The sequence below is a fragment of the Dipodomys ordii genome, unplaced genomic scaffold (assembly GCF_000151885.1).
Source record: "Dipodomys ordii isolate 6190 unplaced genomic scaffold, Dord_2.0 Scaffold140, whole genome shotgun sequence".
Taxonomy (NCBI): Eukaryota; Metazoa; Chordata; class Mammalia; order Rodentia; family Heteromyidae; genus Dipodomys; species Dipodomys ordii.
In genome coordinates this window covers 5,435,450-5,447,995 of record NW_012267356.1, presented here as the reverse complement: position 1 = coordinate 5,447,995, position 12,546 = coordinate 5,435,450, and positions in this window count along the sequence as shown.

Below are 12,546 nucleotides of genomic sequence, written 5' to 3'. Positions count from 1 at the left end.
CCCCGCCAAAGTTGAAAAGTTCATTTTTCAACATAATGACTTGGACAGCTCATTGTTGCAATGGATCCACCTGTATCCCTATTTAAACGATTTGTTCCTAGAAATCATTTTTATCACTTCTGAATAAAATTGCATTGGCTAACTCAGGTCACATGGTCACATTCAGTTTTAGGAAGGCATTGTCTTGCTCTCCTGCTATGTGACTGGAGCAGAGATGAAAGTATTTTGTATACAGCCCTGATGATGAGCCAGTTCTACCTTATAACACACATTCAATTCACTTGACAACAGGAATTATTTCTACCATGTTCCACCAAATCACCAAAGTTTCTCTCAATCCAGGATCTCTGAAAAATGCCTTTGGTCATTTTAGTCCTTAAATGTCTCCTCTTCTTATACACACTTCCAAACTAATAAGGTGAGTTATCCATCCCCTGTACACACAATCCATAACGCAAAACCAGGTCAGAGAGTCCAGATTAAACACTGAGATGGAGAGGGATGGAAGAGTATACCTTCATTGTAGGTGTGCCACAATCCCTTGGGGAAGATATGAGGCCACTCACTCCCCTGAGAGCCAGCAATGCCTTGTATGTTAGGCTCCAGATCAGTCTCTGGTTTTCTGAACTCTTTGGGCAGTCCTCTATGAGGTTTTCCTCTTCCATTATCCTCCCTGGGAATTACTGGTTATATGTCTTCATTATGAACTGATGCATTTTCTCAGCCCACTCCCTGCGTATTGATTTTCAAGAGCCTTAGGGCCATGTTGGTTTCAAAAAGTCAAAAGAAATCTGTTTAAGTCCAGACTAGTAATTCTTTTCTTGCTCAAAACCAGATTTTTTTACATCTGTTCCATGATGTTTTACCTGTCAATAGTCATACTCAGAGCCCTCCAGATCTTACACATCTGAGTTTTGATGTTAGCTGTGTTTCTTGATTTCTTGCCTTCCTGAGTTATCATCTTCACCTCTCCTGAGTTCATTGTTGCTACCTATACCAGTGTGCCATGGGGGAGTAGAGTGGGGGATATGTAAGGGGAAACCATCTTTATGCTCTTTTTTCTGACCCACCCTAGCCAGTCAGAAACACACACTGGATATTGTAATTTAATATTTGCCCTGGGGTTCATTCATTGGCCCAGAGAGTCTCACAACAAATGAATCTCACAACAAATCTTCAATTTGGTCCTGAGCATCAGGCTCATGTGTTTTAATTTCACTTTGTTTTGGTGTCATTTCTGGGGCTTGAACTCAGGGTCTAGACACTGCATAACCTTTAACTTTACAAAAGCTCAAGGCTAACACTTTACTACTGGGAGCCAGAGCTCCATTTCTGACTTTTTGCTGGCTAATTGGAGATAAGAGTCACATGGACTTTCCTGATGGGGCTGGCTTAGAACCACAATCTTCTGGTGTCAGCCTCCAGAGTAGCTAGGATTACAAGTGTGCACTAAAGGCATCTGGCTTCAGGCTCCTTTTTAATGGGTCTTCTATCTGTGCTCAGTATTCCCTGTTTGAAGGAAAATGCTACTGTGTTCTGAACTTCAAAACTCAGTTCATTGTTTAAAAAATTGTATTTACAATTGGTTTTAAGGACTCATTTCTTTTTCAGAGCACTGTATGAAGGGCGGTCCACTGTAGTCATCACACACTACTGATTATTTTCCAATCTTTTTCTATATTGCTGTAAGTTCATTATCATTGTGATCTGCTTAGAAAGTTATTTTAAATCCAGATGCAGTGATACATGCCTGTAACTCCAGCTACATGAGAAGCAGGGCTGAGAGGATTGCAATTCAAGGTCAGCTCAGGGGAAAATGTTAATATAAATCTGTCTCAATAAAAAAGCCAGCTGTGATGGGCCATGACTGTGATGCAGAGGTAGGAGGCAGAGGTAAGGGGATAGTAGTCTTAAATTAGCTTTCCAAAAACACAAGATCTTTTCTGAAAGAAAAAAAAAACAAGGTAAAAAAGCCTGGGAGTATGGCTCAACTGATGGAACATTTGTCTAGCAAGTGCAAGACCCAGAACTGAAACCCATTTCTGCCAAAATGATTATGTTTATCATATGTCCTTTCATTCCCCTTCAAATCTATTCAGATTCCCTTGCAGATGCACATGATAGGATTTTCTTCCCATTTCCCAGGACTCAAATCATTTCTCTTTTTGCTCATAATTTTTCTTAGATCTTAACTGTTATTTTAACTGTCTCTATATTGCATTGTGTAATAAAACTATCCACATCCCTTGAAATGAGACATTAACAAGGTTAATATTCGGATGTAAATGCACAGTGCCATCATATGTACAGTGTATAGAAAATCATACCAGAATAAGGCTGGGCTCCAAATCGGATTTACACTTTATTTCTCATAAAAATGACATATAATTAATATCTCAATACCACCAAACATTCTTTTATAGCGTAATTAGTGATTGCTGTGTCTTATAACATCATACATGATTTATTAAATTGATGTATTTTTGTTATTCAGATTGTTACCAGGTTTTGCTACAATAGAAGGATAAAGTTTTTTTTTTCCTTTGTTTTTCACTAGCTTCAGGGCTTGAACTTGGACATTGGACTCTCCCTCAGTTTCTTTAATCATAGCTGACCCTCTTATTACCAGAGCCCTGGCTTACAGTCTGGCATTTTGCTGGTTGATCCAAGAAAAGTTTCTTAGACTTGCTTCCCAGACTGGCTTTGAACTGCAGACCTCTAGATCTCAACCTCTTGAGTAGTTAGGATAAGAGGTGTAAGCAACAAATTTCTCACTAAAGAACAACAAATTTTAATGGGGCTCAAAGACTATTCTGAAAAAATAAGACAAAGAAACAGATTTTGATTACCAAATATTTTAATTCCCAAGTGACAGATCACTTATTTAACATAAAACTCAAAATAATACAGCTTCTATACATGGGAAGTATATAACATGTACTCAATATTACTATGAGAAGATATCTATGTTAGAAAAAAATTAATTCAAATGTATTAAAGAAGAAGTAGCATTTTTCACACGTTTGTAAAGTTTCTTCTTGTTGAAATTTCTTCCCTTTATTATATTCTTTCCTTATAAATGAGTAATACCTATTATAGTAAAACTGAAAGAGTTTATGTACTCTCTAAAACTTCCCAGGTGTAAAGCTAGGAGTGAATCGTGTATCTATTTCTTATTAACATGGGATAGCATGAATGTAAGGTGTGTTGAATGTATTTCCCTTTCGCTCTTCTGATTTCTAAAACAACAAAGGACCTCTATGAAGAGCTTCAGATTTAGGGAAAAGATGAAAGGTAACATGCAGTGTTTAGTAGAGTTTGCTTTCAAAGTAGTTTTGTTGTGCTTTTTCCTTTCTCCTGGAAATGGGTTATAGAACCTAATTCACAAGCTGGTTGATTGGTGCTGAAGTCAAGGAAATAAAGGGGTAGCTTGTTATTTGCTAGTCATGTTCTGTGTGTCTCTTGCTCCATCACTCAGCCTTCATTGCCTTGTGTTTTGTATTGCATGGTAGATGGCCTTAGCATACCTTCTCTTCACAACATTTTAAAAGAGAAATTTATTTTACCTGAATATATAAATATATATATATATATAAAATATATATATAGTCTTTTGAGTATAGTAAATGAGAAGGACACCAAAACCCACAGGAGGAAACAACCCTGTTTCAAATAGATATATTCAATATAGTTGGTAAACCAGGTGTGGTGTTGTTTTCCTGTAATCCCAACACTCAAGGATGGTACTGAGTTTGAGCCCAGTCTGGGTTACCTAATGGGTTTCTATCTAAAGGAAAACAAACCAGGAAAGCATGTGCCAACACAAAGGTGCTGTGAGATTATTTTCAAGACTTGTCTGGTTCATAATATTTCAGAATTTAAATACATTTAAAAGTCTATATAGATAAAAGAGGAAGAAGATGAGGGTGTACCTCCTAGAGTAGCTGTCAATGTGTAAGGAACGCTTGCATTGTCAGTCACCATGCCTTGTCTGTGCTCTCTGCTGATGTTTTTCTTCTTAGCAAGGTAGCCTCCTCCTCCTCCTCATACCTCCTCCTTCCTCTCCTCCCCCTACCCCCACTCCCAACTTCATTGTGCCTTCCAAGACACACTGGAGAATGCTTGCAATATAACTACATCTTAGCAAATTAATTAGAACCTAGGAGAAAATAGGCCAACTCTAAGAAAAAGAATCACCCCAGAGAAGGCAAGGTGTGAGGTAAGTATAGTTTTAAGGCAGATTAAAGGCAAAGATGAGGGGAAAAAATCTCTTTAGTTCACTGAAGTGTTCACATTTTGCACATATAGTCTGAATGTAAATCAGGAAAGTGGCTTCCTTTCATTCTTCCCAAACCTCTACTAGCCATGGAGACTAAGCTTATAGGTAACACTCACTGGAATGTGTAAAAGGTTATATTTAGAAAAGTAAGTTTCATCTCTTCATGGACATAAGTTGGAACTTAATATTGAAAATTTGATTTTTTATTGTCTATAAAGGTATGAAAAGTTACAGTTATATAAGTCAGATAAGGAAAAAAATTGGGTTAAAAGCATGTGCTACTTGTTTCCTCGCTAAGAAAATTCAGCCTACCTAATGATTGTAAAGATGTTTCCCCTGTTTACTTATTGTGCATTTTTCTATCTTTAACTTTTATGGTTCGGTTTGTAATCTGCACTGAATTGATTTTTATGAATGGTACGAAGTAAAACCCTGTTATTGCCCAAACAGATATTTATTTTCACTATCATTTGTTGAAAAGTCTATTTGTTGTTGTTGTTGGCTCCCATGAAATTACCTTGGCCCTACTCTTGAAGATCTATTGGCTGCATGCAAGCTCCATTGATTATTATTAGAATACCAGTGGCTTTAAATGCCTGTGGTTTCAGTTTTATCTTGTTACCATTTATTTTCAAATAGTATTTTGCATGGTTGAAACTCTATCAGCAACTTTAGAACTTTTATATCACCTTTTTTAAACATCTATGGATCATAAGTATATGGGTCTATATTTCTGGACTCAATTTTTGTTCAAGTTTGATCACTACCTCTTGTTTAGCTATTATGATCAAGAGATATATATCTTCCAGATCATAGGCATCATTTTCCCTTGAAATATAGATATTGTTCAAATAGTTACGTAAGGACCATTACTATTATATCATTAGGTAAGGACATGGATGCCTATGTTTCTATAGATGTATATTTAAACCACACTGAGAAGCTAAAAGGAAATGAAACTCAGCCCATCACTAGTGATCAGCAAGGCTCTAGGTACAATGTCTTGAAGTGACCAATGAGGTGATATCTATAGTGTTTTGAACTTCCCACAAGGACAATCCCTCAAAAAAGGTGTTGTTCAAACTTTATTCAATCTAATAATTTCTTTGCTCTGCTTCTATGGTTAAAGTATAAGAGCCTTCTTCATTTGCCTCAGTAGCAGAGCCCCTAAACCACATCTGCTTTTGTGCTATTGTGAATTAACTTCTGCTCAAATAAACTAACCTAACCTAACCTAAACTAAACTAAAACCTATATGATCAGAGTTAGGTAAATCTCTCTGAGATTCTCTCACTTCATATACCATTGTAAATTACTTTTCTTGGGTTCCTTCTGAGTTCATAATTCCATGTTTTTAGCCCCAGTTCTGTAGAAGCAGGGAACTATTCTCCTTTACAGCTTATCCAAGGAACCACTGGAACAGTTCTGCTGCTGGGAATAGAAAATAATACAGCTAGTTTGGAAAAGAGTTCTGAAGATTTTTTTTTGTTTTTGTTGTTAAAGTTAAATATATGATGATCAGATGGCTTATAATAAAGTAAATACTATAAAAGGTTAAAGTCTGTAAAGCCATATATCAACACACATATTCCTGCACAAATATAAATAAAGTTTTGCTGATTATTTTATTTTATTTTATTTTGGGTCCGGTCATGGGTCCTGAGCTCTGGGCGTGGGCTCTGTCCTTCAGCTCTTCAGCTCAAGGCTAGTGCTCTACCACTTGAGCCACAGCACCACTTCTGGCTTTTTTCTTTTTGCTTATGTGGTGCCGAGGAATCGAACCAGGGCCTCAGGCATGCAAGGCAAGTGCTCTACCACTGAGCCACCTTCCTAGCCCAGTTGCTGATTATTCTAACTCCTAGCAATGGCTCAAATGTACAACAACAGAAGAGGGCATAAACAAGTTGGATATGGATAACCAGACAATAAAATAGTACTCAGCAAAAAAGTAGAATGAAATCTTATACCTCAACATATATGGATTCGAGAAACATTTTGCTGAGTGGAAGAGACAAGATACAAAAGAGTGCATATGGTATGATTCCACTGATATGAAATTCTAAACTAGGTAAAACTAGACTACAGTAAGTGCTATACTGAGGCCAAGGAAAGAAGTAGAGTTGAACTTCAAAGGAGCTTCCAACTATGGGATTTCAAGATCAATAGATGCCATTGCTTCATTTTAATGGGAGTCAAAGAAGTATTTTCCAGCATTTCTCTTGACACTTAAGTCTGTTTTGTACTGAATCCTACTGTGCTTAATATGTGCTTATTAATAATTAAGTTTGTCAGATTTAAATTACATTTGTCAAAACTCATAGAATTCTACATTTAACATATAAGCATTTTATTATTTGTAAATTTTATAACAATAAAACTGATATATTGACTCATCTTTTTAAAAATAGTATTCTTAGTATAATTTGGAAGAACTATAGCAACAAGTAAATAAGAACACCACCATGCAATTGCTTTTAGTAGTTTACATTGTTATGAAGTGTTACATACAAGTTAGGCAATGATGGTTAAAATATAAATTATATTTCAATAGTTTTCAAATAACTATTTAGAAGCTTAGGCTTAAGTGAAAAAAGGCTTGTATTGAATAGGTGATTAGCTTTAGTGGTAGTTAAAATTTCAATAGCTACATGTGAGTATTATAGGTAAATTGGGAGAACTTTGGATATTTTAACTAAGTATAATTAATTTTCTGTTTCGGAACACATCATTGTAGTGCATAACATGTTGAAAGATTCAATGATAGAAATTTTAGCATAAATGGGACGTGGACTAGTCATTGTAAGTCTATATAGCATTAAAGCACAAGGAAAAAGTACTATAAAAAGTACAACTCAACATAATACAATAGACTTTTTGACTCAAAGACTCCATAGCTCCAAACAACTTGGTTTCTCCTGCTCCCCTCCTCTACTCTTTCATAGTGATTCTAGAGCTTGAACTCAAGACCTCATGCTGGTGCTTGACTTGCTTTCTCAAGGTTAGTGCTCTACCACTTGAGTCACTCCTACAGTTCCAGCAAAGGTTGCATCTCTCTTATGCACTCTTCTCATAGAAAACTGATAATGAGGGGAAGAAGCCAGGTAAATATATGACTTTGCTTCATTTTCATATAAAACTATCCATGAGAATCAAATGAAAGTTTTCCAACATTCTTCTGACAAAAGCTAATTCTGAAAGTTTCATAAATCCCGGGATACCATAAATCTTTCCTTTAATTAAATGTGATTTGTAGTAGTAAAATTAAAACAGTAAAACAGTATCTCAAAGGAAATGTAGAAACCTTTATATAATACATTATGATGTTGTAGCCTATTCAGCATAATTTTATGAGGCTTGAGTTTGTGGACAGTATTGTCCACTGTTAAATTCCCCTTAGAGGTCTATATGTCATATAAAGTTGATGTTTAAACCCAGTGTTATGATCACAACTGAACGAATTTGGATTCCAGATCTTTATCAGGATTTTTATCGTGCATATGGTTTTCTTTCTATGGGAAAATTAAGTTGTGTGTGTGTGTGTGTGTGTGTGTGTGTGTGTGCATATGTGCATTTCCATTCCAGGTATTGAATACAGTGCCTTGAACTGTCTCTTGCTCAATTTTTGGCTCAGAGTTGAAGTCTACCAATTGAGCCACATCTCCAGTTTCAGCTCTTTGTTAGATAACTGCAGATAAAACTCAAGGATTTGAAGGATTTGTCTACTCAGGCTGGCTTTGAACTGTGATCCTTAGATCTCAGCATTCTGAGTAGATAGCATTATAGGTGTGAGCCTAAAACATTATTAAATAACATTATTAGATCTCAAGAAATTGTGCTATTGTGTTATGGCAAAGATATCTGCACATGAAAGAATGACATTAGCCCTTACCTCACATCATATTCAAAAAGTAGCTGAACATCAATGTAGGAATTGATTTTTGTACATGATATGCAATAAGAACCCATACCAGAGTATGGGATTTTGTTTTGGATGATGAAAAATGTTCTAAATTTATGTGGCACTAGTACAATTTTGTGATTATAGTAACATCAATTGAATTGTATACTTTAAATGAATAAACTTTATGGTACATAAATTATATTTCAAGAAAACTATTACTAAATAGTCTTATTGGATTTCTTTTGATTCACAGTATTTTTCTGGCAATATTACTCACAGTAAGTATCCTTGGCCTATACATCTATGAAATCAATACAGCCGCAAATTTTCGATACATACATGTGCTTTCAAATGACTAAACATTAACTGCTATATAAAGCATTTCAGCTTGTGCGTGTGTCAGAAGACACACGGTAAGTGTGGATTTTAGTGGAATCATCTGTTATGGAGTTGTAGTGAAGAACCTCATGATCACTAGTACTAAACAAATGGATTTACTCATATCCAAGTGGAGAAGCTTTCAATCCTACAAAATGCTTATTCTCAGTTAAATTGTTACATGTCTCTCACCTCCCCCCTCCCAGAACTGATCATGAAGATAGAGAATGAAGGAAGCTTATAGCCACCATGAGGCTGGGGAATACAGTCATTTCACAAGTTTAATGGGTATACTCCTAATGTGAACAAACAAAAATTCTTGTGAGGTTGCTGCAACCATAGACTACTTACAATTTAAGTCACAAAGATCTACAACGGACATGAAAAAAATTAGCTAGGTGCCTGTGGGTCATGCCTGTAATATTCAATATTCAGGAGGCTAATACCTTAGGATCCTGGTTCAAAGCCATAGTGGAAAGGAAAGTCTGTATGACTCTTAGCTCCAGTTAACCACTAAAAAGCTGGAAGGAAGGCTGTGGCTCAAGTGGGAAAATAGGAGCCTTGAGAAAGAAAGCTAAGGGACAGAGATCAAGGCCCAGTACTCTCTCTCTCTCTCTCTCTCTCTCTCTCTCTCTCTCTCACACACACACACACACACACACACACACACAGGACCAACATTATACAGTAAGTGGGTTATATAAGTCCTGCAACAAGAATGGATTTTATTGGTGAACTCCAACAAAAAGTTGTTTCCACCTAAAAGCTCAAAATAAACCCTTCCTCCACTATCAGGGAAACAAAACACTAACACTGTATCAAAAAGACCCCTGAGGGGGGTGGGAGACAATAATGAAAGGGGTGACATCAAAACTGATTTGTTGAATGGTAACTTCCTTGTACAACTACTTAAAGATTATATATACATATATATGTGTATATATATATATGTGTGTGTGTATATATATATATATATATATATATATATATATACATATGAAGGCCCATGTGGTGTCAATATGGCCTTGAAATCCATATTGGACCCTGGTGAAGTGGTGAAACTCTCAACCACATCAAAGACCTCAAGAAGCCTGTGAACCAGGTCTCTAGTGTAAATCATCAGAGAACAACGTCAGAACATCACTAGGACTGAAAACTCTAGTTGGCCCAGAGCCAGGCTTCCTGACTTGGAACATCTGGAGGTGATAGAGAATGAGTAACAGCAAATGCTCCAGCAACTTCCAGGCGGCCAGCATGAATGGGGCAACCTCCATAGTGAAGAGAGAATAAAGAGTTTATGGGAGCCCTGAAGCTCAATTTCAAACAATGTGGTCCAGCTGTGGACTGCTGAGAAGGCTCAGCATGAGAGAGAAGTCATCTGTGAAGATGAAGGTACTCTTTTTGAACAAAGGCTCCAGGCTGAGTTGAGGGCAAGTGGCTACCTTCCAATCACTTGTGGGTATGTGCAGCTATAAATTCAAACTCTGCTTTCATGTGGACCAAGTTTGGGAGAAATACTCTTTCCTGTGTATTGTGGTTTTTTTAAAACTGAACACGCACATATCACTTGCATCATTTTTGAATCTGAAAGACAGCAATAGAGTCAGTGTCCATACATGCAATATTTGCTATTGTTACCACCCATTACATTGATGAATTCATAGATTGTATATATACATGTCATATATAATATACATATATGCATAATATACATGCATATATTAAAATACTATATATAATGTGTGTATATTTTGCAAATAGAAATTTTATCTCTCTATCTGTGTGTGTGTGTGTGTGTGTGTGTGTATGCTGGGTTTGAACTCACCACCTTTAACATTCCCTTAACTTTTTCACTCAAAGATGGTGTTCTACCATTTGAACTATTTCTCCATTTCTGGCTTTTTGCTGGTTAACCAGAGATAAGAGCCTCTCACATTTGTCTGCCTGGGCTGGCTTTGAACTTGGATCTTCATATTTCAGCCACCTGAGTAGCTATGATTACAAGCTTGAGCTACTGGCACCTAGCTAGAGATCTTCTAACAATAAAAACTCAAATTTTATTATATTTCTCTTTGTAACAAGACTTATTAAAATAGATCTATGAGGGTTTCTTGGGGGTGGTTCATTTTTTGAGCTGTATGTACTTTAGATATGAAGCCCTTGTCTAATGTATAGCTAGTAAAAATCTCCCATTTTGTGGGATTTCTATTTATCTCATTAGCTATGTCCTGTGCCATGCACCTTACCCATTAGAATAGCCATTATCAAGAAAAACAACAATAACAGATGCTGGCAGAGGTGTGGCTAAAAGGGAACAGTATTACACCATTGGTGGGAATGTAAACTTGTTCAACACTCTGGAAAGCAGAATGGAGGTTCTTCAAATGACTAAACAGAGCTTCCCTATGATCCAGCAATTCCACTCCTGGGAATTCATCCAATAGAACAGAAATAATGCTGCACTAAGTCTACCAACACAACCATGTGCATTGCAGTATTGTTTACCATAGCCAAGATATAAAATCAACCCAGATGCCCCTCCATGGATGAATGGATCAAGAAAATGTGGTATATATACACAATGGAATGCTACTCATCCATCAGAAAGAATAATGTTGTACTATTCATTAGGAAATGGAAAGACTTGGAAAAATTGTATTAAGCAAAGTAAGCCAGGCCCAAAGAAACAGGTTGCATGGTTTCCCTCATTTGTTGTAACTAGAATGTGTTTATAAATCTACAAATAAACACACTGGATAGTAAATGAAACTCACAAGACTATGTTGGAAATGAACTTTACAACTTTGGGGGAGAGCATTGCAGGGGATGGAAAGTGGGCGAAAATGAGGGAGGGAGTAACAATGTTCAACAAGAAATGTACTCACTACCTAACATATGTAACTGTAACACCTCTGCACATCACCTTGACAATAAAATTAAATTTTAAAAAAGGCAAAAATATGCTTGGACATGATAAATTATACAGGTCTGGAGACATTCACACCGTGAGACCAAAGAAAGATGTACTTAGGAAAGCATCACAAAGGCTCAATAGCTATGGGCATATGATTACATAAAATGATGTTTATTGAAATGAACTTCAAGAAATGGAAACTCCAAGAAATGGTTGGGAGGGAAAACTGGGAGAAAATGTGGGAAGAGGTGACACTCTTAAATACTCATTACTTGACTTATGTAACTGTAATTCTTCTGTATATCACCTTTACAATAACAATAAAAAATTGATCTAACAGCTGAGCACCAGTGGTAGTTTACACCTATAATACTAGCTACTTAGAAGGCTGAGATCTGAGGGTCATGATTCAAAGCCAGCCTGGGCAAGAAAGTCCATGAGACTGTTATCTCCAATTAATTATCAAAAATCCAAAAGTGAATTGTGGCTCAAATGATAGAGTATAGTCTTGATCAGAAAAGCTCAGGGACAGTGCCTAGGCCCTGAGTTCAAGCCCCAAGACTAACGTGTGCATGTGTGCGCACGCACACACACGCACACCCACACCCCCCCCCACACACACAGAGTAACAATTATCAAAACAATTATTTGAGAACTACAGATTTTTTTTAATCAACTTAAGATTTTTTTTCCTTAGGTTGATCATGGGGCTTGAACTCTGGGCCTGGGTGCTGTTCCTCAGCTATTCAATTCAAGGCAAGTGCTCTACCACTTAAGCCACAGTGCCACTTCTGGTTTTCTGGTGGTTTATTGGAGATAAGAAGTTTCATGGACTTTTCCTGCTTTGAACCATGATCCTCAGATTTCAGCCTCCTGAGTAGCTAGGATTACAGGTGTGAGCCACCAGAAGCCAAACTAAGATTTTTGAAAACAGAACAGTGTATTTATATTTTCTTTAAACGTTCTTTTGTTTTAGCTTCTATAAAGATTTCAGTTAGAGTTTTTCTGGAAAAAATTGAATTAATAAAAAAGTAAAGGCCATTGTAAAGATTAAGACAGGTTATCTGGGTAGGT